This window comes from Lepeophtheirus salmonis, chromosome 2 (assembly GCF_016086655.4).
Source record: "Lepeophtheirus salmonis chromosome 2, UVic_Lsal_1.4, whole genome shotgun sequence".
Lineage (NCBI taxonomy): Eukaryota > Metazoa > Arthropoda > Copepoda > Siphonostomatoida > Caligidae > Lepeophtheirus > Lepeophtheirus salmonis.
Genome location: NC_052132.2, coordinates 22,505,256 through 22,532,714, shown reverse-complemented (window position 1 = coordinate 22,532,714; position 27,459 = coordinate 22,505,256). Strand labels below are relative to the sequence as shown.

The 27,459-nt window shown below is 31.3% G+C and overlaps 1 long non-coding RNA gene across 1 annotated transcript in view; it reads right to left on the bottom strand.

Annotated features, from left to right (window-relative positions):
* Positions 1–27,459, bottom strand: part of LOC139904787 (uncharacterized) — a 93,874-nt gene that overhangs the window by 833 nt on the left and 65,582 nt on the right. The window lies entirely within an intron of this gene.

Below are 27,459 nucleotides of genomic sequence, written 5' to 3'. Positions count from 1 at the left end.
TCTAAAATCAGCTAGATTCAACAACAAAACAGATGAAAAATTGGCTAAATATTTTTTTATAAATTTATTATCATATTCATATTTTATATGAAGTAGTGCCTTTTCTGTTTCAGGATTCATTTTATTCCTTAACTTGGTTTTTATTAAATTAATTTGGGTGAGTACTCTTTCAACTTTAGCATTGGAATTAGGCAAACTCAAAATTGGAAACAATTAGGCTCAGCAAAAAGATCTAGATTAGACGACCAAAATTTTACTGTGTCTTTTGTTTCTAGCCATTTGACAAGGGTTATATTAGACAATTGAATTTTTTATTTTTGTTATGTCCTCTGAAGGTATATTCAATGATTTTGATAAGCGTACTATGGACTTTTTCACCACAGACAAAGTGTTACCAACACTAAACATTGACAATGTTTTTCATAATTTAACATTGTCCGAAAGCCTATTTCTAAGTTCTTTAATAAGTTTCATCAAAAATTGAGAACATCGATCTCTGAGGTTATTATCTCGATCCTCCGACAAGTGATGGGCAGTAATAGAGAGAAATTTTTCAGCTTCATATTCTAAGTATAATTTAGAAATAAGCTATTCTTCCAGATTACGGGTGAAAGGATCAACTCGATGCTGATTGGTAACTCTATTTATCAAATGTTCAACCAAAAGCAATTTGGATAGATCCTTGAACTCAAAAATATCGTTGGATCTTTAGACATCATTCAGCACAGATTTCAAAAATTACAAATAACCGTGATTATATTCATCACTGTATAGAAGTGGAGCATTTCCGATGTGTAACACCTTTCGGTTGATTTGGTATAATTAAAATGAATTTTTAGCTCCCTCCAATGGCCGCAAACTCTTTGTACAGCTGAAGCTATTGATAACCATCTTGTATGACTAACTTACACATTTTTCAGATGTTCATGTCCATCATTTATTAGTTTAAATAAATTAACATAAGCCTGCTGTCTTGAGGAAGATTTAGCAAATCAGTTATAGGTTTCGCTAACCAGGAATTCTAGATTCCTTAGAATTGTATAAGAGCGTACGTGGGAAAAAGCTAACTGTGCTAAATGACATAGACAGAGAATATGCATTAATGCGGAAATGTCTTCTTTCAGTTAGCTGCAGACCAAAAATAAGACAAAAATCGGCTAAACTATTGCAAAAATTAGCTAGGATTTCCAACCATCAGCTAAATGATATTTTTTCTAGCTAGAGAAGTAAAAAATTAGCTGGATCTAGCTGAAAATCAGCTAGGCTGGCAACATTGTCCAGAACCAGTGTTCTAAAATTGATTCGTTTAATTCAATTTAACTCTTGAAGAACAAGAATAATTCTCTATAAAGATTGAAAAAATGCCCAAAAGTTGAGGAAAATTGGATAACTAAATTATCAGCCTATTTTGTACTGTTTTCTGTTGTTTTTTTTTTTTTTTTTTTTAAAACAAAGATTGAGAGACAATAAAAATAATGAAGAGAAATTGTAATTTTCTCATTTTGGACAATGACAAGGTTCCCAAGATGTTGAATGCAAACTATGTTGATCCAGCTCGAAAACATGCTATTTGGATAATTGCAATAAACTAAAATATTTAACTTTCAATATTTGGATGACTATATCTTCGCCAATATTGAAGGTAGGAAGTTTAAATTTATATAATAGATAATTAGCATCATCTAGTGACTAGATATTCTATTTTTTATTTTTTTATGCCTATTAGAAATACCAAATTTATAAAATGCATTTACCAGTATCTTTAATGCAGCTCTAAACTGTGCTATCTGGATTGTATAATAAAGTTTACAATACAAGGATAAATCACAATTATATGAAACTATGAGAGGATACAGTTAACTAGTACATGTAGCTATTGAAGTAAGATATGGATTGCACACCCTGTAAATAATTGTCAGTAAAAAATATTCACAATTTCCCTCACTTTAAAAACTTGGAAATTAGAGCTTGCATTTAGCGCCCCGCCCGTCATCTCCACTCATGTAACACAGAAAGATTTGGAGTGGAATTCCTTGGAAGTGTGTTAATAGTACTGCTTGACTGGAAAATTGAGAAAATATTTTATATTATTTAGTAAAAAGTATTAAATTCAGTAAATTATTACTATAAACTTCAGATAATAATAACGTTTAGATCTACATCATTTCAAATCGTTTTTCAATATATATTATTGGTATTGTTGTAATGTTGATAAATGACTTGCTCACAATTCTAAATTTTTTTAGTCAACAATTGGTTACCTACTTGGGTTCCCATCTATTTCTGAGACAGTAATGAAGAAGATAATAAGAATGTAATAAATCTGGCAGTATGATTAGGTAAGCAAGCTAAATATATATCGTTGTACTGGAAAAGTGCAGCACTGCTTTACAGATATGATTGTTAAAGCTCTATGGTATGATTTCACACTGAATAGATTCATAGGTCATTGCAGTTAGCAAATTGTAACTACTCAAATATGGAAAAATAATGCCTTTTGTCAAATTACTTTTTGTAGAATCATTAACTCCATCTATGAAAGTTTTTGTGCATATATTTCTATGTCTTAGCAGTTATTATGTTTCTGCCCTGAATAGGTGTTAACCTATTTAAAAAAAATTACAAAATTGCGCCTTATTACAAACACATAAATTATTCTTTTGAAGGTCTAATCAAATTTTTCCATTTATATAAGCTGAAGCTGTATTTCTTAGCTGACGAAAAAGTGTTGTAACATGGTCTATGTTAATTATTTTTTTTTTTTTTTTTTAATCAACTTAATACAATGTTTTAAATTTTAAGTAACCTAAATACATTTTAAACCTTAACGACAAGCATTAAGATTTAAAGAAACGTCAAGTTCCCCATAAAAATTCTAAAGTATCTTCAGAAATGCAACGAACTGAGATAATTCCCCATATATTAATGAATTCAATGTTAATTATTATTGAAAATGGAAGCAAAATTGTTAGAAATTTGCCAATTTGCCTGGTGCTGTTCATGGCAACTCTGACAGTGTTAAGAGGCTTAAGGTTAATTGTCATACAGTGAACAAGGTTAGAATGCTTGTGGAGGATGGAGAAAGACTTTGGCCTCCCCAGTCCCCTGACCTTAATCCATTTTCAATATGATGGCATATTGAGTCCAAAGCCTGTTGATTCCCCCACATAAGAAAGATGTCCATGACATAGGTACACAGCGTAAATATGTACTGCCTCCCGACCTCGTGTGGAGACTCCAATTGAAGATGGTTGAAATTGAATTCATAAATAAGAATCTTTATAATGTGTAAATGTGTATCTTTAAAATTTTCCTGTACCATCTTATTTTGAGACCTTTTGTCCAAGGTTATTTGTAGAGCAATCAAAAGGGTACAAGACTTTTTGAACATCCGGTATTTACGGAGTTAGAATCATTATTACGTATTTGTTTGCCCATTAATATTTATTACTTTTACATCATCAGAATTGACTCATTTTTGATAAATGCAATGAATATTGGTATTTGAACAGTGAGCAAGAACACAATGTTGATTTTGCAAAGTAATTATATCTGTTGTAACCTTTTCGGCTTAAATAATTACAATCTTACCATTTCTGAGTACACTAATTAAATGAAAAATGTAGCTTCTTAATATTTTGATGTAAAACAAACGTCAAGACCTACTTTAAGCATGACTAAAATATAAATACAATTGAAGTACAATTAAAATGCACTAATAGAATTAATAGGTTGGCATACAATCTTTTAATGTTTAAATTATTTTCTTGACATATATATTAGTTTTTTAGATAGTTGCACTCAACTGTACTTACTATACTTCAAATGACTCGACAGTAAAACATACGATTCATCCGGATCCGCATTTAAGTTGGGCTCAATTAGAATGCGGAATTACTAAAACCTCCCGCAAAACTATTGGATGGTTCTAGAACTAAAAAAATATAATAATTCTCAACATTGATATCAGTATTTTACATCACATCATTCCACCATACTATACCACTTTGTTGAAGTCAAAGATTAAAAAGGATGATCTTTGATCTTTGGAAACGATCACTAAGCAACTTTTGTTGTCCAAAGCCACTGTACAAGAAATAGCTTTGGAATACAAAACTGGAAATAGTAGAAAATTTCCAAAGCCGCTCAGAGAGCGAAACATTTCACCCCAGTATGGTGATTATATATCAAAAGGTCACTATGAGCCCAAGGGTGACAAGGAAGGACCTTATTGCCGATTTGGAGAAGGTAGATTAGGCTTTATATTAACACTAATCGGACCGTCCAGAACAGGCTAATTGTTCCGTCGGACAAGTTAATACATACAGTGTATATTCTGTCCGAAACAACAACTGATCCAATTCATACTTTAACAATTGTACATCGACTTCTGCTTATAAATCTTGCACATGTGTAAAGCACAACTTACACGTCCTTCACATTCGCAAAGCGTATCAGAAGTGTATATTCCATCTTCAGACTATAGGACCAGTAAATATTTTCCTGACTTGTCAACGTCTATATTTCAAAGGTAAGTGGATATTTACTTTGTTCTGGGAACTCGAAAAAATATCTCCCCAATTTTTGGTGTTTGTTGGAGAACATCTAAATAAAGATGACTCCTTTGGGACTCAGATGAGACAAAAGTCGAACTTTTTCGCGATAATGACAAACGTTATGTCTTTTGAAGAAAAATGAGTATTACAATATAATGAATATCGTTCTAAAATGTGAAAAATGTTGGATGAACTATGAAACTACGGTTATTTTTTTTCATCTAGAGGCGTTACTTTCTTGGTCTATATATAAGATATCATGGAGGAGAAAATTATATTGAGGTATTGGATGGTAATCTTAAGCCATTAGACAAAATACGAATGCAAAAGAACGTTCAAGCAAGACTCAGATCCATAGTAAAAAATTGTATCAGCCTTAGTATATCGCAAATGATATTAGATTCCAATCACAATATCACATTCTTAATCCAATTGAGAATATCTGGCGTGAGTTGAAGTCCATAATCCATGGCAAAAATTTCACTTATTAAAAAGAATAAATTAAAATTTACTTAGAATAAATGAAAAATATTCCAATAAAAATGGGGCAAGAATTGGTTGGAGGATAAATAAGACGACTTTGTGTTATTTATATCAAAGGCAATGCCACAAAATATTAATTTAAATTACATTGTTTACTGAAGTTGATATTTTCTTGAAAAAAGGATAAAAAATTTGATTAATTCATAAAAAAAAGGTTTTTTTATTGTATTTAATTTTTGAATATCTTTTCAGCAAGTCATCAAACACAGATTACATAATTAATTTTCATTTTCAATGAAATAAATTGGTTTAAAAAGCTTTGAGAGTACCTTTTTTCCTAAAATTTAACATCATTTTACCGTAGCCAGAGACAGTTGGAATAGGAAAAAAAGAGTTTGATTCACAAATAGTGAAAAATTAAAATAAATAAATATTAAAAAAAAACAAAAAACACACGATATTTCAAGGTATTTACTAATAACACAAATTCATCAAATTTGAGGTTTTGTACCACCTTAAAGCTAAAACCTATATTGCTATTTATGTTCAACCATAGAAAAAAAAAGACCATTAAAAACTTCAATCGGCCAATAAATCTATTTCTTTATTTATTAAAAGAAGTGTTTCTCCTCGAATAAATGAGTAAAAATGGACATAAAATAAAGAATTTAGTGGTAAGGAGAGGACAGTGAGGCTTTTCGAAAATAAGAGATTTTTGGAAAATTGACAGTAGTTGGTGGGGTATGGTCATGGAGGTCATATGTTTGGCCGCTGATTTTTTTAAATAAATCACATTTTTTTAAACTTTTACAACTTCAACACAGACTCATACTCTGACTTGAACTAAAATAAAAGGGTAAATCAATTGATCACATGTTTGCAGCATATGAAGGATTTATGATTTATTATGTTATCTCGATTACAATACCTAAGAAATGTATCTAATCATACAAAATGCATTAAGATGAAGGGTCTTATTTGGAAGCTCATATTTTTTTGTTAAAAATATGTCAATTACCGATAGAAAAATAATTAATAATTCAAATGATATGAGTTACAGCAAAAAACATATAAGCTAACTACATTATTAGAAAAATATTGATCTTTCAAAAAAAAAAAAAATTTAAGTTGAAAATCCGTTTTTATTCTACTTTTTAAAGAAAAGTTGATTAAAATTAATGATTCTTTTTTACATTACAGAAATAAACAAATGTAATGCAAATTTTATGATTGTAGCTTTTTTGCTCTGAGCGAAAACGGCATTGTTGCAATATGTAAGTATGTAATTAAAATAAATTAATTGTAATTTATATTTTGCAATTATTTAATACGCATAGGTTGTGAAAAAGTAGGCTTTTGCTAAAGAATTACTTGCAGGACTTCTTCTAAAAATGTTTCTTATTTTAATTACTAATGGAGGGAATATTTTATTTTCACGTATACTTATGTATATGTAAACACATTCATACTTTGACCTGCAACAAACAATGGCAATAATAATAGAAATGTTTTCATAAGTTTTTGAGAGTAACATTCAAGATATTAAAATAGTATTTTTTTAAGCACATATTTCATTCAATGTATGTTTATGAACGCCAGAGCTCAACATGCATGCAATATCATTTGTACATATAAACATTAATATCTGACAAAGAAAATCGAAAGATATTAATTATATGAGAGCATTATATAATATAAAACTAACAAATTAGAATTCGAGCTCATTTATAAAGGCATTTATTAATTTATGTACAAATGGATGACGAAAATTAGCAAGATTTTTGTAGGTTTATGCATATTAGATGTGATGCTCATTTAGGCTAATTAAAAAAAAGAAAACAAAATTCAGGATGGTGTTCCTAACAATTTAAGCATGTTATGAAGAAGATCAGCTTATCTATCAAGACCTTTCGTTTGATCAACTACCATACAATGTTATGAAGTGTAGAAGGAAATAAATTAGAACATAGTCAAAAATAACTACGGCTCCAATCCTCAATTTTACTGTGAGCCCAACCATAATTAACTCTGCAATCAATCCTCAAGATTAATTTGAGTCTTTAATGAGGACAAACAAATCCTCAATCTGGTTTTGCATATATGAATGATAGCATGTATGTTCTAGAAAAAGGAAGTTAACTTCTCAGGAATTTAATAATTACAATAGAAGCATAGCAAAAGAAAATTCTTTCTTCAGATTGGCAACCTCCAAAGACAGGCGAGCTAAAAAACGCAAACGATAAGCATCACTATATATTAGACTGTAACTGTTTTTGGCCTAATGTTTCTCTCCCACTACACAGATATAATTTTTGTCAAAAAATTGTTCTTGACCAAGTTAGAAGCTTCTCAAATTACAAGGCAATTTAGTTTGGAAACAATGGTATTTTTAGACCAAAATTGGCCATTATGAGCCCACCTCTTGTAAGGTCCCAAATATGATGCTTTCATTCAAAAAGTATACGTTTAATATTTTTTTTAGTATTCGGTCTATCAGTTCAAAATATTGTGCCCCGTGTTTTTAATCAATTAAGTGGTCTAAGAAAAAAACAGGACAGTCTACAGTAGATAATGTATATAATTGTCAAGAATTATATATATTACTATTATTATTTAATGTATAAAAACTACGATTATAACTTGATTGTAAATTGTTTTAAATGCACGAAATATCATAAAGCAATCCTTATTTCTCTTCCCCACTTTTTTTTTTTTTTGCAACAATAAAAAGATAGTTATAAATTAATGATTAACAAACCAATTTCGGCTTTCTCTCCAAAGCTATAAGCTCAGGAATAAAATAAAGGTGCTCAATGGAACTCTTTAACTTGTCCCTTAACACGGTGTTACCCTTTTACAAAAAATTAAGACTGTGTATTTGTTGTCCACTGTCGATTTTTCTGTTTCTTTTTCCCTTATCAGTGTTCTGAACGTTGATTGGTTAAAATTGACTTAGCTCTTAATAAGCTGTGAACACTATGCAACAAAATGAAGGTCTTGGAACACCTGTAGGCTGAGACCCACATGCATTATTGTTATTTAAGACGTAGAACACAAATATTACCATTGTAACTTTCAATGTATAAAGGTTTGGCCTTTAAAACCTTTTTTTAAATCAAGTTTTTAGCTTATAACTAAGATTCAGTGCCCTATTTTGACATGAAAAAACGATATTTATTAAAATCAATGTAAATAATAAATTAATAAAAATATTTCAGCATTTAAATATTAACTATTTCTTACATTATCTTGATTGCATTTAATAAAAAAATTATATAACCACCAGAAAATCAAGCAAAATAAAAGATCTTACTTAGATGCAAATATCTTTTTTATTTTTTCTTCAAATGATTTATATTATAGCTGAACTTATAGAATAGACCTTATATTTCAATTTAAAAGAAAAAGCTTTGAAAATAAAAGTCGATTTTGATTGATTTTTGGTCAATTCAGTTTATAATATTTATTAAGAAATTTAAATAATAGTTTAAGTAATAGTCTTTTCGTCACAATCAGTTTTTAGTTATCATGGAGAAGATGAAGGAGCTCAGTGCGGACCTACTCCAGCCTCTTGTGAATGCCCACAGTGAAGGAAAAGGTTACAAGGCTGTTTCAAAGCAGTATGATGTCCCTCTTCCGACAGTCCAGAGCATAATTAACAAGTGCAGGAGGTTCAACACTAATAAAAATCTCAGCAGGCGTGGCAAGAAACGTAAGGTGTCGCCAAACTTGCCAGCAAATTATGCAGAGAGGTCAACAGGAACTCCCGGGCAACAACTAAGACTGTAATGGAAATGTGTTGACCGGGCAGGGACGAGGGTGTCACGGTTCACCATCGAGTGAGTCTTGCAAAGAAGAGGTCTCCATGGACATAGGCCACAGAAGACACCGTTGGTCAGGGAAAAACATGTAGACACTCACCTGGCCTTTGCTAGAGGTTATTTGAAGCAAGATCCCTTCTTTTGGTCAACCGTCTTGTGGTCTGATGAAACGAAGTTAGAAGTTAAAAATCACGAAATGATCCAAGGGTATGAATAATTTTGAGAACAAGTGTATTTGTTTGAGGTAACTGCCGACCTGTCATATACCTCGAATTATCCCTGTCGATAGATGTCTCGTTCATCTTAGATTTGCCGGGTTACATCAGCAATGTGAAAGATGTTTTAGATTTGGCCACAGTCGTCTTAATTGCACTGGGAAAAGATTGCAGATCTTTGAATATGAGTCCGTTCTCAACAAAAAAGTTAGAGATAACTAGAAAATAAATGCTGATTCAAATGCACCTTGCATATTTCCAAAACTATATAAATCATTCGATGATAATGATAATAAAGTACAAGACATTAATACTAACGAAGTTCTTGAAGAATCCACCAAAAAAGATCCACTTAAACCCGAAAAAAAACCCACATTCTATTGAAGACCAGATCCACAAGAAAAGCACATATCCACTACTAAATTAAATTCCCAAACAGAAAACGTTAAGGCTCCAAATGAAGACAGTATATAAAATCAAGGAATATAACAAAGAATATACATTGTAAGCAGGCGGTCAATACTGAATCCAGAAGCAGCTTCTTTAGCCTCAAGAGAATATCCCTAGGATAATCATCATTATCAATTTGTACGGAAAATGTTCTTTCTTCAAGATAAAGATCGAATCCAAAAGAACGATCTCCAATTGGAAATATTCCTTCCCAGAAACAAAAAAAAATCCGTTTTTTTCATTTAATATTAATTCTCTACGAAGTTTGAATCGAAAGTATAATCAAACTATACTTATAAAATACCTGTTCTTACCTACCATAGTTATACTAACTGATACTAGATGTTGCATTGAAAAAAAATTATATTCCTGAATGTTATGTTCTCATCAATTAATTTATTGAATTTGCTTTCAAAGAGAGGTGTTTCCTTCCGCATCAACTAAAGCTTTAATCCTAAAGTTTTAGTCCAATATGGACCCAGAAAACTTATGAAGCTGAAGTCGAATATTCTGGCGCTTTTTTTGATATAATTGGCATATACAGCTCAAACAAAGTCTTCTTCGAAGAGAAACTGATATCAATCATTTCAAGCTGACTCACCTTGGAGATTTCAACAAAAAGCTATAAGTCTGTAGATATTTTTAAACAAATTCAGTAAGTTGCCATCCTTGTCCTACTAGACAACTGAAGCCTATTATGCCTTCGTTTGGTGTCTGTTATATTGGGAACATTATTAACGATTTTACCTATTCATTTTATAAAAAATACAAATATTCTAGGATAATATCTTCCCGTATGATTTGTTCTTGTTTAGGGGTTTTCTAAAGGAATCATTTTTTTCTAAGAATGTCATTGACAGACAGTTATCAGATCATAGAGGCATTAGCTTCCAAATATATCAAAAACTAAGAGAATCGAGAAATAAGCAAAAGTGAAAAACCAACTTTATGTTGTTAAATTTTTTTAAAGAAATCAACAAATAGATCGGGCGGACTTGTGGCTTTTTTCAGCTTTCAATCTTAACACCTAGGACAAAGTTCAGGCTAGGAACACGTATATCATTTCCAAAGTGATTCATTTTTTACGAGTAACTCCCTCTGATAAAGATGATACCACACAGATTCTCATGATGGAAATGACTTTCGAAAATTGAATCAGAAAAAAAAAATATATATCGTCTCTCAATTTTTTTAGATAACAGATACACAAATGAACCTTATAGAAGTCTTTGAAGGGTTCTGAAAAAGTTGACAACTTACTCGGAAAGGATGCAAAGACTTTAGTTGTGAAAATCCTACTAGAGGTTCTGTATATGATATGAAGGTCCGGAAGAGTGGAGTCGAATTTGCAGGGGAAACAGGAAATTCAAATGAGCTAATAAACAAAATTATCTTCGAACAATACAAATTAACTTTTTGGAGTGATGTACCAGTTCCAAGACCTGTATTGCCAGTGTCTTCGATTATATTACTGAGTACGTAATCTTAGAAAATCCTTTCAAACTCTTTTCTTAAATACATGGAAAGAAGGCCAATAAATTACCCCATTAGGTAGAGCTTAAGTGACATAAAAATTCCTTACTATCTTCATCAGAAAAATGGCTAGAGTATCGAATACTTTTTGGTACTCTAGAAATAAAAAAAAAAAAAAAATTACGGAGAAAAACGCAAATTTGGTTTTAGCTGGACGAAACTAGTGATCATTTTTTCTTTCAATGCGAGACGCTCAGTCCAACATATAAAACGATCTGCAAACTTTTAAAGGAACATTTTGTTTTTATAACATGAAGAAAGTAGATTTTTTTAGCCTTTTACTCTGGAAAAATGGAGAAGATTATTAATGCAGCTGTTATAAAGACTCATCATATCTTGTATGCCAAGCGTGATTCTTCGGACTATGATATCGATGGCGTTTTATCTGTTGTGAAACTTCACCTTCGTGTTTGAAAACGGATAGTATTTTTATAAATAAACTCTACAAGTCAGTGTTTTTTAAAGTTTTTGTTCTTATTTTTGCGTAATATGTGAATTTTTGTTCTGATTAAATCTTAGTATCTGGGTGTATATGTATATTGTATATATAAACAGGGTAGGGCAGCAAAACGTGGACTCGAGGCATGGATTTAGAAATACATCAATAATAGGCAACAAAAAAAAGTTAAAAAATGTCAATAAGGTTCTTGCAAAACTTTTTCATTAAATATGGACATCTTCCTTATCAATCACATACATTACACGTCACCTGAAGGCCATGTTGAAGTTGATGATAAGCTCCTCGGACAAGTTACCCCATGCCGTGAGTCTATATGTAATTATCCTCCGGATAGGGGGACTTCATGGCAAGATGGTATATCTCAGCACCTTATAGTAGGCATCCTGGCCGATATTTTTATCCAGCCTTGAAAAAGAACAGATGCATCTTCTTTCCATCAAATGCCACAAGACCTAGGACCATTGTTTGGCCAAGATATTTGGTGTGGTAAACCCCTAGGAACTTTTCTTTTATTTCCGCAAGCTAGCGGTCGTTCCAGCAGTTGTGGGATCAACTGTGAAAATTTTCTTGTTAAAGAAAACTTGGACAATTGACACATTTGCCTTGATCCATATGATGATTTTATTGCTCTAATTGAGCCTCCTGGCTTTCAAACCCTCTGTCAGAAGATGGGATGGAGTCCTTGTGAAAGAAATCAATCCCAAATTGTGATGGTCCTAGGAGGCACAGAGAAGTTGTTGGCGAGGCGATTCCTCGACTTAGTGGGATCCTCCTTCATATTCTTCTCCAAACTTAGCAAGAACTTTGTATCTCTCTTTAAATTATACCCTCAACTTCCTGACATCCTGGAGAGGTCTTTGCCATTTTTCTCATCTTGGACAAGGTAAAAACCAGGCTCCTAGAACACATAACCATGTCTCTAATCTTCATCACATCAACTCAAGTGTCGAGGAGATCTGAGATGCGCTACCTTTTTGCTTGTTGCTCGCTCATGATGATGAAATGACTGAATGATTAGAATAGTTTGTTTATGTAAAAACGACAGCGAAAACAGAATATCAAAAAATAATCGTTAAACCTTTTCATAGTAATGAGAAAATCAACATTAATCTATAATTAAAAGTCCACATTTTGCAGCCCTACCCTGTAGGTTATTTATTTCAAGAATTTCCATATTCATTGTATTATTAAATTGAATAATGGATAAGCATTGTAGACCAAGAGAAAAATTGTTTAAGAGACAAAATTAGTAAAACCGACAGGTGGCAAAACAAATAGGAATTATTATTTTTTGGAGATAATATTGCGATATATGTAAGGTATATATCGATGTATGTATATTTTATTTTTAAGTATTTGGTAAAAATCGCATATCCTTTCTCATTTGTATACCTTATACGATGGGATCTTTATTGTACATGTTTCCTTCAAAAAGAAAAAAAGGTCTCAAAAGCAGTAGCTAAAATGTTTCCCCCATTCTGGGACTGTCTATTTCCTCTTCATTTAATACTAGAAAAATATTAATAATGGTGACCAAAAGATTGGCCCAGGAATTTTTACCCTGGTACCTTTTGCTCTCATACACATATCATAGCATAAACGTATCTCTGCACTTATTTTTTCTGGCTTATAATGGGTCTGTCTTAAGTTGAAGTCCAATGTAATTTCTTGTTTATATTTTTTCGTTTTAGTTATTTATTATACGGGCAACTTTGCCAAATGAATTCAACAGTTCCTTTTCTAAATAAGTCATTAATTACTCCACTTGAAGAGATTAATTTAGTCCCTTCAACACATAGAAAAGGCGGCGGTACGTCTCATTTTACTTATATGGAAGTAACCTGAAAAGACGAAGTATAAATGTTTGTACAATAAAGGGACTTTTCTCAAAATCTGATAATAGGTATGCTGGGGCAGTATTTGAAAGTTCCGTTGCAATCCCCATACTTGTAATTAACTAGGTCAAGAATCCCACTTTTGCTCTAAAAATGAATATATTATCCTTATCAAATTGCCCACTTTCAATTACCAAGAAGTTCTCTCCATTGGCTAGCAAGATATATTCGAGAATGAATGCCAAAATGAAGTACATATGACTTCAAGAGGAGGGAGACTTATTTATAACCTTCCATAATTTTTGAAGGTATATATTTTTGCCATAATATATGTAGATATAAGAAGCCAAAACTTCCTTGGGCAAAATATCCTAGAACCATTAACAACTTAACCAGAGCTAATTATAGGTGAGATATTATAGATATTTCCCACTAAGCCTTTCAACTAATTGAAACAGAATTTTTCTTCTCAAACTCATCAAAGGATTCCATCGATTTAGGTCTGGGCTCTAATACTTATTTGATTTGAGGTGGATATCAGTACAGTGTTTCTGATCGTATGAGTATTCAAAGTATTGGGCTACAATTTGTTTCTTTCCAAATAAAAATTAGGATTTTATTATTCTGTATCACTTGAGACAAGGAGCTTTTATAAAACTTTTGAAATTCAGCAACTTTAACGATAATATTGCAATATCACAGAGAAGGATATAGTTGGCTTTCACTTTTGCTTTTGTATCCCTGATTTTAGAAAAAATAACGGTGAAGGAGTTACCAACTTATCTTCAACGCCCTTTTATTATCTTTGTTATCTCTTAAAAAGGCTGTATTTAGACGTCAAAGGGAGTTGAAACAATAAAAATTCATTTACAAACTTTGTCCACGGAAATTATAAAAAAATCCGTAAAAAATAGTCATCTGGGCCAAATTGATGAATTGACAAGTTACATGTAACCACATACACCCAGTTTTATGGATACAAATGTAAATTTTCTGAAGTATGTAAATACATACATATTATATTTTTATAAAGGTATCGATAAATAGGGCTTCCATATAACTTACTTATATATATCAGTTTTAATATAATATGCCATTTTTCCACTTCGTCCTTTTTTTTTTTTATATTTGACACATTTTATCTGCCATTTTTTCCTATAATCGTCGTATCATATGCTACCTTTTTAGTGTGAATTTTATACAAAGATTATATTTTTTGATTTTTTAGAGGCAACTTCCTTTATTTTAAAGCCCCATAAGCTTTGCCACTCCTCAATATGTATTAAATTTAAAAATTGGTTACGCTGAATAAAGTTAAATAATATAAAAGCTTATTCCCTTATACTAGTAACTAGTATACAAGGTGACTATATAAATATATATATAAGGTGTGTCGATAAGAGATCTCTTTGCTTTTATTTGCTAATCTACTGGCTATTTTGATTACGTCACAGAGGAGCTAATTTAGGAGGAAATTAGGCAATACTATGAGTAAATATTTTGACCCTCCGAGGATTACACTACTAAAAATAATTAAAAGTTGTTTTCAAATAAATATACTAAATCAATGGTATTTAAACACAAGCTTTCACTCATACCCCTAGTACTTCTAGAGGAAGACCTAACTCTTTGAATAATATGAGTCAACACTAGTCAGTAACACTGAACTTGGCTCCGTTGTGACGTCATAAAAAAGTTGTCAGTTAACGTCAACCAAACTTCGTTGCAAGTTTTTTATCGACAGACCTTGTATTTATATAGCATGGATTACTTAACATGTTAAGTAATCCATGTATATAGTCACTTTGACTCGTATAAATAAATATATTATATAATCAAAGATTGTATTTATTCTTGTCTTTTAGTCGACGAGGAATAAAATAATATAGATAGGGTTGTAAATCTTAAGTATTTTGAACGTGCAAATATTTTGTAGTTGGCTATTTGAACAGTGTTTTTATATTTTTTGTTGAAGTAGTTCACTCAGGAGGGGAGAACATTGAAGTAAAGTTTAACAACGATTTTGTGTGCTCATGAATGTCGACAAATACGAATGTAGATTTGTGAGGGAGTTATAGTCGAAGTCTTTAGTGGACTCAAACTGAAATTGGGGACAAACATTGGAGTAATTCCTGTCTATGTCATACAGAGTGAAGTTTGTGTTGATTTTCTTGCTCTCATAGCTCCTTACAGCTAATGTAATTAAATGATTTACAATCCTAGTTATAATTATTCTTCCACTCTTGAGGAGAGAATATCTTAGTTTAAACTTTATCCACTAGTGTGAATTAGGGCGACAATAAAATCTTTTTTTAAAGGAAATGGCTCAGGTTCAAACATAGTTCTTAATTGTACACAAAAAACATTTAATAAAAGTTTGAACAGTTTTGAAAAATATTTAGAGGTCGCTCAATGTCCCTAAAATTGAGAAAATTTACATTATTAACGAAAAAACGTAGTTTTTTCTAAATACCATCCATATACTTCAAATTAAAGCTTTTTTTAAGACAATAAACTGAGCTCACTAAATTTACAATAAAATATATTTTAAAATTATTTCAACAAAAATAATATTTGTTTCTTCAAAATAACATCAATTGAAGTTGATTGAAGCTTAGCTAATGACTCTTTTTTTTCTCTTTAGCATATAGCAACCCAACTGCTGAGCTGACAAACATGAAAAGTTGCAATTAGGTTTGAGTCACATTAAATTCAAAGAAAAAATTTAATTTTTTAATAACCATGGTCTTAGTGACCTTTTAATGACATTTTCATTGAAAGTGACCATTTTAATTTAATTTTTAAAAAAGAGGAGTGGTGCTCATCACAGAATATAGTAGGTTAATAACAAATGACGTGTCACAACTTCAAGTCATTCTACAAGTCGTGGAAGACCAACTATGGATATACCCCAACACAAATAAGAAAATATTTACCAAAAGTCATTAACATTTGTCTAAAAATTACAATAAGAAATTAGAAATTATTTATATCTATGATATCATAAAAAAATATAAATTTACCGGTTTAGAAATAAAGTTACTTAAAAATAAAAAATTAACTGAATAAATCTTGTGTTTAAATATGTAAATATAAATAAAGTACATTTATTTGATATATAATCAGGAAAAAAGAACCAAAATGTATCCAAATGATATATTTATTGCTAGTTAAATGTGTTAAAATTGAATTGTTAAGGTCACTTTCCGTGAAAAGATTATAAAAAGATTACTAAAGCCATGGTAATTAAAAAAATTAATTTTTTTCGCTTAATTTAATGTGGTTTAAAAATTAATGCAAATTTTCATATTTATCAGTTCAACAGTTGGGTTGCAACAAGGTAAAGAAATAAAAAAAAAGGTCATGACCTAAATTTCAATTAACTTGTATTGATGTTATTTTGAACAAACAAATATTATTTTTGTTGAAATAATTGTAAAATATATTTTATTGTAAATTTAGTAATCTCAATTTATTGTATTGAAATGTAATTTGAAGTATATGGACAGTATTCAAGGAAATACTCAGTTTCGTCTTTAAAAATGTAAATTTTCTAAACTTAAGGGCCGTTGAACTACCTCTACAAATTTTCAAAACCGTTCAAACTTTTCTTAATTATTTTTTGTGCAATTAAGAGGCATTTTTAAACCTAAGCTATTTATTTTTCTAAAAAAATCATTTCATAGTGTGTATGTGCTTTTGAATGACGGAAAGTAACGCTGAGGATTTGTGAATGTAAGTTGTTGGAGTAGAATTGATAATCAATATGGGAATAAATCCTTGCTAAATATGTAGTAAAATTTAAGTTTCTTTCCTTTTTCTCATAACTAGTGTTGTATTGGTCTTAATTTATTTGGTTTGATTGACTAATAAATAATATCCTTGATTATCGCTGTCAATCACTTTTTCCAAGTGTAGCAATTTTATTCTCAATATGAGTGCATATAGTTGAAAACGGATTCTTAGCATACTCTGGATGATTTTTTTACGGCCTTAAAGAAACTAGTTTTTAATAAGTTCATTTTGTCTTTTTTTCTGCTTCAAGGTACCTCTTTTGACCTTTGAGCTTTTTTTCTCGATTTTGTCGAGAGTCATCCTTCTCAAACACTTTGACTATAGCTTCCAGGGTGTCTTTCATTGGGTCCAAATCTCCTATAGTAGTTATTTTCCTCCTAAACTTTCCTTCATTTTTTGACACCTTCTGATAGTTTATTTAGTAAGAATTATTTTCGAACTTTCCTCTTATCAGACTTTCTCATCTTCCAAGATAAGGATTCCTTAACAGATTACAATTGATGATTATTTAGGAAAGTTATACGCAATTCTGGGATATAATTATATATAGATATTTGACTCAAATAACGTAATTATATTTATAAGAAAATCTCAACAGATCCCTGGGACCCCGATAGGATCCGGTTAATTAATTAATATATTGCCAGTCTCAGTGGTATATAGATATAAGAAGTATATCGGTAAGGTTTTGTTTAACTTGTAATCATATATTTGAGGGATATCTGCAACAAGTCCTTGCAACCGGTCATTAACGGTCGGTCCTTGGAATGTATTCTAATTAGGTCAATGGTTTATTAAGCCAAATAAGTTATTTATTAAGAGTATTGTACATTCCAAAATTGTTCCTCTTCTCATGATAATGGAATATAATACAAACATATTATACCTTTATATTGTTATAGAATGATTATATTTTTTCTATTATATAACGGTATAATTAAGAGAAGGAAAAAATATCCTCAAGGACGTCAAGTTGGATCGATTTTTCTTTCTTTAAGGATTTACTATTGGGACTGGACTCCAGTCCTCGGTCCTAAATATAGACTGAACAACACTTTTCATAGCTAATCTAATAAAAAGTCATGGCTGCTAATCTTCACCTAAGAAACAATAATTCGAATTGTCAGGATTACAATGTATATTTTATGTTTCTTTTTTTTTTACGTACAGAAAATGCTTTAGATTTACAGCCCAAAATATAGATACGTACTCCACTTTTCTTTATTTTATTTTTTTCCATATTTTCTTAGATCAAGTAGTCACACAGTTTTGAAGATATTAAGAGCAAACTCCAAAATTATGCCTCTACAAACAGCGAAACATAATCAATATTTTTTAAATATAGATTATATAATTATTAAGTTATTATTAGTAGTTCCTATTGGACTTCTCTCTCATCCACTTCTTCGATGTTTTTATAATTTTTTTGTTACACAATGAATTTTCAATTTTCACTTCAAAAATTAGTTGTATTTAACAGGAATGAATTGTTTTTTAAGGATGTTTTGAGTAGTGTTGGGCTTTGATCTGAAAGGCCTAGAACTTTCTTTATTTAGTGGGACGAATTAAATTGGTCCTTTAGAGAAGTTTCATCTACTACAGTCTCAAAGAAAAATTTGATCTAGATTGGTCCCAAAGAAAATTTGATCTTAATTAGTTTTATAAAAAATTAGTTTGGATTAGTCTCATTTAAATACGGTCAGTTGACCTATAGATGAACTGTTAACCCTCTACGCCCCAAAATAAATTTTGTATGCGAAAATTAGGATGTCGATATTTAATAGTGGTAATTTTTTTTTTGTCAATCTGTAAAAAGTCACATCTATTAAAGTAATAATGGTTAATTGGTAACATGAATGTGACTAACCTATCACACCAATGAAAACAGTTGTATTCGTCTTAATTTCAAATTATAATGTGTTTTAGTGAAATAAATATATTCTATGTAGATACTTTCATAAACGTACATGATTATTTAGAACTACTTCGCTTACCAGGATTTGGAAATCGGGTGGAAGGAATATGGGCAAAGGGAGGTCGAAATGAACGACACGAAGGCTTATATTTTAGTATCCTACTGTAATGAAGTAATCTACGAGTTTTTTTGTGTTTTAGGCATCTTGTTCGGATATGGAAGACACATTATGTAGACACAGATGATAGCTTAGCTTGCGTGACCTTCATGCAGTAAATGCTGCACTTTCCCTTTTTAGCGTGAATGGCCCAATCTGTTGATGAGAGGTTCATTTACTTGGTGTAACCCTTTTGAGCCAGTGAATCGACACAGATGTAAATGGAAGCCAGCGTATTGAGCTTATCAACATAAACGTAGCCTCGCACTTTGTATCCGAATGCTTTAGCTGCTACCATCTGGATGGAAAAAAAGATTGCTGCACTTTCTCGATGGAAAAAGTTAACCCTTTTGAGCCAGTTCAGATGTAAATGCCAGGTTTGCAAAGGTACGATGATGAATTCGTCAAAAAACTACTACTTTAAAATTATATTCAAAGAAAGAATGGATCACTGAAAACAAAAGAAATAGACTTCTTCAATGACCGTCCTTTCTTGGCTCCTCCTTTTAATTCTTTCAATTTCTTAATTTATTTTATGACATTGAGTGGCCCATTAAAATCTCAACACTTTGAATTTTGAACTTCAACAACATAATTTATTAATTAACAATAGCATTTCAATAGATGTGTGTAAACGCTCACTTAATCATTAATGTAGCCTCCCTTAGCTGAAATAATGACTTCCAGGCAGTGGTGGGAGGCCTGGGACCCGCTGCAGATGTAGTCATCTGTCATAGCGTCCCAGTGCTGTATGAAGTGTCGTTTTGTTCCTTGAAGGTTGAATAAAAGGCACTACAGGCTTTTCCCTCGACATACATGAAAAAGGTGTTGTCAGGGGGGTTGACATTAGTAGAGGCCAAAATAGTCCAAACAGAGTTCCAAAAGACTCCTTCAAAAGATTCTTGCAACGGAAGAGATGGGGTTCTTTCATTGTTGCTGTCAAAAGTGGCCTCTCCACCATCACAAGATTCTTTTCACCCCTTTTTTGATAGCTCTCTGGACTTTCTGTATTGAAACCCAGACATCTCTTTCATGGGTCCTTACACACTTCAGGGAATTAGCCTGAGATGTTCTCTGTAACTCCTTCGAGCCCAGTTTGGCCTTTTTGACAGAATCCTTCTTCCTCTCCAACGTTTCGGACTTGGAGTGCGCGAATGGAAATTCATCAATCATGTTCAAGTATCATTTTCTCGACTTGACCGTTAGCTAGAGAGCTTAGATTTGTTTTCTTTTGTAACTAATTGCTTATGATTGAATGTATCAAAATATGAATTAATTGAAATCACTCAACCTTCATTAATTATTGAATTAGTAAGTGGTAAGATATAAACAGACCGCAAGTTATATATATTTATTTATAGTGTGACGAATTAGTCACCTACATGCGTAAATGGTTAATCCATTTCTGCCGATTAATAATTTTAGTTGTCACATGAAATTAATTTCTTTAAAAACGATATCATGCATCAATTGCAAGTTTCAAGAATGCAATTGAGCACCCAGCAGAAGATGCTAACGCAGATACTGATTGCGACTCTGATTACTCTAATGATGAGGTTTTGGGTGATCCTGATTACTTACCGGGAAGAATTTTGCTTGCAAATATTATTCCTAAGTCCGAAGAAGGTATGCCGGATATATTAAAAAATGAGCCTTCTCAGCCATCAAGAAAGGAAACCTTTGTCTGGCATAAAGACAGTTCTAAAGTTATTGATTGTGTGAGTGGTTATGAAGTTTTAAATAGCTCTGCAAGCAACAAGAGGATTCCATTGAAATTTTGGAACTTATTGGGCATTACTGGACCGATAAATTGCTTGATTATGTATGTGAACAAAGCAAACTTTATGCTGAGCAAAAGTCTCTGCCGCATGGTTGTGTTTCTCTGGATAATTTGAGTTTTTTTATTCTAATCTTTTCTGGATATAATAAATTGTCAAATAGAAGGGTTTACTAGACGCAAAAACCTAATTTTATCAATTGAATGGTTGTCAATTCAATGAGAAGAGACGTTTCCGACCAAATATTGCAATGAGACTCTTTTTGGAACAATATGGGGATTGATGAAGATCGATTTTATAAAGTAAGGGCTATCTTTGAACACTTAAATAAAACTGCTAAAATCAACAAGGCAGAGGAATTTCTTAGGATGACGAAGTGATGGTTCCATACTACGGGAGGTACAGAGATACACAGTTTATACACGGAAAACCTGTTAGATTCGGCTTCAAACTATGGGCTGCTGCTAAATCCGATGGAACTTTGCTCCATGATGAACCGTATTGCAGCTCATATATAATCCTAACATTGTAATGGAAATGGCCCAAAAACAAATCTTGTGGCAGACAGCATGTGATTTGCTACAACTAATTTCGATCTGTTGCCCTTCAGAATGAATTAGCAAGCAAACAAATAGCGTGCACCTCTACGTTGTGAGATGATTGTCTTGGAAAAGCAGCTTTGGAATACAGGAAGATAATGTATAAAAAATCTCGAGGACACATGGATGAAGCATTTTGTGGAGCAGTCTCTATCATGAAGTGTGAAGACAACAGAGTTGTAAAAGTTGGTTCTAACAAACACCGTGATCATTCAATACAAAAGGTCAAACGATGGGATAGGAAAGCCCGCAAGTCCATTCAAATTCCTTTTCCTAACTCTATAAATACTTATAATAAGTATTTGGGGTGTAAATATCGCGTAAGAATGCGATCCAAGAAATGGTGGTAGTCGTTATTTTCATGGAGCCAAAACGCACAAGTTGTGAATGCATGGACGATATATAAAAATAAGAAAAATGAAAAAACTCATCTACTTGACTTCACAAGGCACATATCCATTTCCATTTTGACGTCCTACGATACTAAACGGAAGCATCCTGGTCCTACAAAAGTTGTTTCCAAATCTTTAATGAATAAAGTAGGGTTCAATGGCAAATTACCCAGAGTGTATGGAGGGCATTTCATACCAAAAACAATAATTAGATACATGCATTTTTAGATTATAATTTGATAGTACATAATAATTAGCCAGTAACTCAGAAAACATATTTACACTAATACCAATTGGTAACTATAGTAACCAGGCTATATTTTTTTTACTTCCGGATGAATTTTCAATTTCAAGTTATTTTTTTGTATTGTATCAACCTTGAATATCTTAATTCAATAACAATATAATAACATTTGATGTTTAGATCACGAATTTGTAGTTAGTTCTTTTTTCTCTTTCTTTTAAAAAAAATTAATTTAATGTTTTGAATAATCTTTATCCTTTTTACAAGATTGAACCAACTTTTGAGAAATTTATCTACATAAAAAAGACCTATTATTTCCATAATTTTATGTTTCGTTCAAATATTGCTTTATATTTCATGTGAGGGTAATCCAATCTTGATAAAATGTAATTTAAAGCTGAAAAAACCATCTTTTAATGGCTTTGTTCTGAAAGAAAATACGCCTAGGTTATTAATTTCTTTTTATATTAAAATGATTATTTTAGAGCAAAATTGAATAAATCGGCGTTTATTTATTGAAGAACATTTAATTCTACGTAAGAAGTCTAGTTAACTAGCAATATTGAAGTTTTTTTGAACTTGATGGAGTATAATAATAATATTTAAGAACTTTATTTTTAACAATTTATATTTGCATTTATTTAATTCTATTTTTATACAATATAGTTCACCATCCCAAAAGTTCGAGTTCTCATTTTTCTTCCTCCAATAATATATTCTTTACGTCACGTGGCTTTGCTTCACATAGAAAAATTATATCCTTATTATTAAAGGGTTCGCTTCTTGTACGTCAAGTTTTTACGAGTTGTGCTTCAGAATATTAGTCTTGCATTTGTAACTGCTCCTTGAGGGATGTGAATGTACTCAATACTGAGCTGTAACACATCTTCTGATTTTATTTTAAATTTCTTTTTGAGAAGATTTATAATAAATTTTGTATATGAAGTAAATTGTTTTCGACTCCTCACTAATATAATTTTTTGCTTGATGTGATAATATGTCATACCGCACGAGGCGTTTATACAACTTGAGCTAGAGTAGCCCATAGCACCTTTAATATTGTTGAGTATTTGTCAATATGAACTGTGTTATCTTACTTTCAAATGTGGTAACAGCTAATTCTTGAGAAGAGCACCGTAATTTATAATACAACTACTTGTGCGTGTGCTCGTGAAAGACGAAGAGTAAAACATATGATTGGTTGGGGAGTTATAATTATATGCAAGTCCTGGTTAGACTTGAGGATAGACAGTGAGTAGTTCCTGTCCATGTATTTTCCTTCCTTTCATTTGCTTGTAATGATAGAAACTCTAAGGAAAGAGGCGAAATACATATCAATGGAAGAAAAAAATCCTCACCTGTAACTCTGATAGCTTTAAAACAGTTAAAGTGCGCCATGCCCATTTTTAGAAATTGATTTATTTGTAGATAAATATTAAAGGTTTATTCTCTTGCACTTTACAAGTGCCTCATTACTACTACTTTGTTGATCGAGGGTGTGTAAATAAGTGAACACATTTGAAGTACATTTTTTTATTCATTATCATTTCAACGAGCATGCCGCCTCTTTTCTTAGAGTATTTTTACTTGAGGCTAGATTTGAAATGTTTGTAGTGAAAAAACTGTAGATAAAAAATTAGAAAAGAAAAAAAATTGTTTTTGCCGTGTTCTCTTTTTTATTCATTATTGAATAGGTCGTAGCGGTGTTAGCATTTCCCTCATAAAAAAGAATTATCCTCCATCTTTCGCGTATATATACAATTATAATATTTGTCAAGTGCTAATGTTATTTTAAATATTGAAAAAATTCCAAGTGTTACTTTCCATTTTTCATGAACACACGTTCCTACTCAATACTTAGATTTCCTCTCTTCAAGAATGGAAGAATAGTAATAACAGCTTCATAAAAAAATATATAACTTGAATATCCAGAATGTACGATCTGGCTGAGCTTTAGCAATACATGCTCGTTGTGTAAAATGAGTCTTTAATTTATATTTTATTGTCTAGCTAGGGTTGTATAAAATATGAGTTGCCTTTGAAATTTCATTTATTGTTACATACCGTTCCTATACATAGTGTTATAAATCGTGTGTATTTTTTAGCTGTTCCACTTTTCCCCATTGAAAATCTGAAGAATGAATTTTCTTATCTTATTTTTTTATCATTTAATTCCTGACGAGAGAACTTCCTAATCTACTACATTCATAACCTGATTAAACATTCGTGTGTGATCATAAAAGACGGAGAGTAACATTGAGGATTTGTTGCAGAGTTATTAGTGTAAGTACTTGTTGGACTCCAAGTAAAATTGGGGATCGACATTGGAGTAATTCTTCCCAAACTCCTTTTTTTATTTCCTTTTTCCGCTTCCTTGCTTATAACAACTAATTGTAGCTGATATATGTAATGAAACGCCGTGACAGCTAAGCTGATCTCCTCCCAAACGCTCTTTAAATTGTTAAGAGTTACCATGGCATTTTTTGACATATATGTGTGGTTATATTATTTAATTATACATAAAATACCCGTAAATAAGTCCTTACCAAGAATAGGTTTTTTTTTAATAAATTTGAAATGATGAAAATAAATTATTTATTCTATTCAATACAATTATATAAAAGGAATATGAGAAAATCCTCGTTTCCTGACATAACATAATATATGTATGTAAATTCTATAAATCGTACATACAAATATATGTATAGTTTACAAATGTATAATTTTTGAACATTATGTCGCCTTTGTCTCCTTTGTGGGACTTTTTTTGCCATTTTTTTATTTGACTTGTATATGTATAAGAGAAGAAATATATCAAGCTCACAACTTTAAGGTTTAGGCCTGTATTTTTTAATCGTAAAAATGCATCTGTATCTGACACAAAAGCTGTCTAATGGAGCAGGGTCTACACTATCATATAATTTTTTTAGAAGAGAAACATTTTTTAAATATTTTTGTTTTAAAACCAAAATTTGCCAAATGACTTTTTTTTTTAAATTTAAAATTGAACAAATATTTTTTAAGAGAAGCCAAATTTGACAATAGTTTTATATAATAGGACAAAAATGAACATTTAACTGATAGTTTTATGTTTTGCTCTAATAAAAAATTTGACTGATAATATTTTTAAATATTCGACAAAATATATCTTACTATTGTCAAAATCGGGACTTTTATTGAAAAAAATGGAATTTTTAACCAATTTGACAGCAATATTTTTGTCATGTCATAGTCTTATTTCAATATTTTATAACAAATGACTTTGCATGTTTTGGCTCCCTCAAATCCTTAATCAAGACGTTTCTCACTTAGAGCACTGCTCAATGCATCTGTGATAAAATGAGTCTTCCAGTAGCCTTTCGACGCCTCCAATGGGAGAAAATATTTGCATTTGGTGGAAAACATTTGGTACTTGGTTTGGTGAAGTATATAGGAGCATTAGCCTATCTACAATTCTTACGTCCTCCGAAGTATCCCTAGAAACAATATGCATTGAATTTGTCCAATTGGTAGGCTTCTGAACTGATTCAATCATTCCTTGCATCTCCATTTTTCCTAGACGAGCTAAAGTCGCCTTTTAATATACGTGTGAAATTGACGTGTTAAAAGTGTTCTTATTGGTTTAATTTCCATATTATTTCTCATATATATAAATATATTTTCTTGCCTTCCATTGGTTTCAAGACATCTTCTGTATTAAATACAAGTGGATAATTAATTATGGGATCTACAATATGATTTTTAAAATTGCTTGTATTAACTGATTAAATTGAATAAATACAATTGTGAATTTGTTTAATGCTTTTAGGAAAATCCCTTGTTAGGTTTTGATCTCATGCAGCTATTATTATCTTGACTATTTAGCTTAAATCTATCTTCAGCTTCGATGCTTTTACAACACTTGATGGAACTAACGTCTATGTTGCTCAAGTATCGGGTATTGCATTGATTTCAAATTCCTTACTCACGGTGTTTTGTGTTGGAGAAGTTCTTACTTTAATCATTAAAGTCAGATTCCTGAATTTCGCTTGCTTAACCCCAATTGTTTGTATTTTAACAATTTCAGTTCTTTTATTTTTTTAAATTTGATTTTTTATATGTGTTAATTATTTCTTGTTTCTATATTGTGATCCAAAATGTCGTATTAAAATGTTGCTTAAAAAGGATATTTGGAACTTTTTTTGAGGACCAAAGGGTACAGGATAGGACAAGATGGAACTGATTTTAAGTCTCTATTAAGGATTGCACAACCCTTTATCAGGAATAAGTAATCTAATCACTACATTTATCATCATCTATATTAATAAAGCAAAGTTTGTCGGTCTGTTTGTTCATTTGTTTGTTCATTGTCTAAGGAAGACTCATTTAACAAGGACCGTGTGGAGTTATACCTCTGAGTGTCATATTAAAAAAAAAAAAAGAAGGAAGATAACTACTATTTATGGTTGTATATCCTAATTATTTTTTAGCGTGCGAGGTTTTGTTGTGGAAATCTTACAATTCTTTTTTTTTTTCTCAAGGTGTTATCATTTTTATTTTATTATTAAGGAGAAAACATCAAAGTACTGATATACTATGTGTGAGTGAGTTAATAAATACCGGTAGTTGCATAAATACGCGGACTAATTGTGGCAAATAATTAAATGTGTAATAAAATTCGTATGACGTATTTTTTTGAGAATTATATAATAGAGAATTTATTCTGGTATAAAACTTAATATAATTACTGAATATAACCGCCATCAGCTGCTATCACACCCTCCAAGCGCCGCGGAAGGCTTTTCACACATTGATGATGTAATGGCCTTGCACAAATTGATGATGTAATGGGATTCAAATCAGGTGATTGAGGTGGCCAAATGTTTTTGTGAAGGCCTCCTTCACCTCATCCACATTGATTTTCCGTGGTGTGCCGGTTTGAACACCCTTCTTCAGATCATTTACCTCCTTGACAAGCTTCTGGACCTTGAACACAGTAGTCCTGGATAGTCCAGTGTCCTTGATTATCTCCTTGACAAACCTACCGGCGCGGAGGAGAGTGGCAACCATATGACGTTTGGCCTCGTCATTCATCGTAAACGACTTTGTTTGATGCGAGTAAGAAAAACAAAAACAAAGCCAAAAGATTTACAGATTTACTAAGAAAACTTGTGCTGGAATTTTTTATTTCCGGTCATGGAACCTCGAGATATAAGCGTTTAAAAATTAGTCCGCGTATTTATGCAA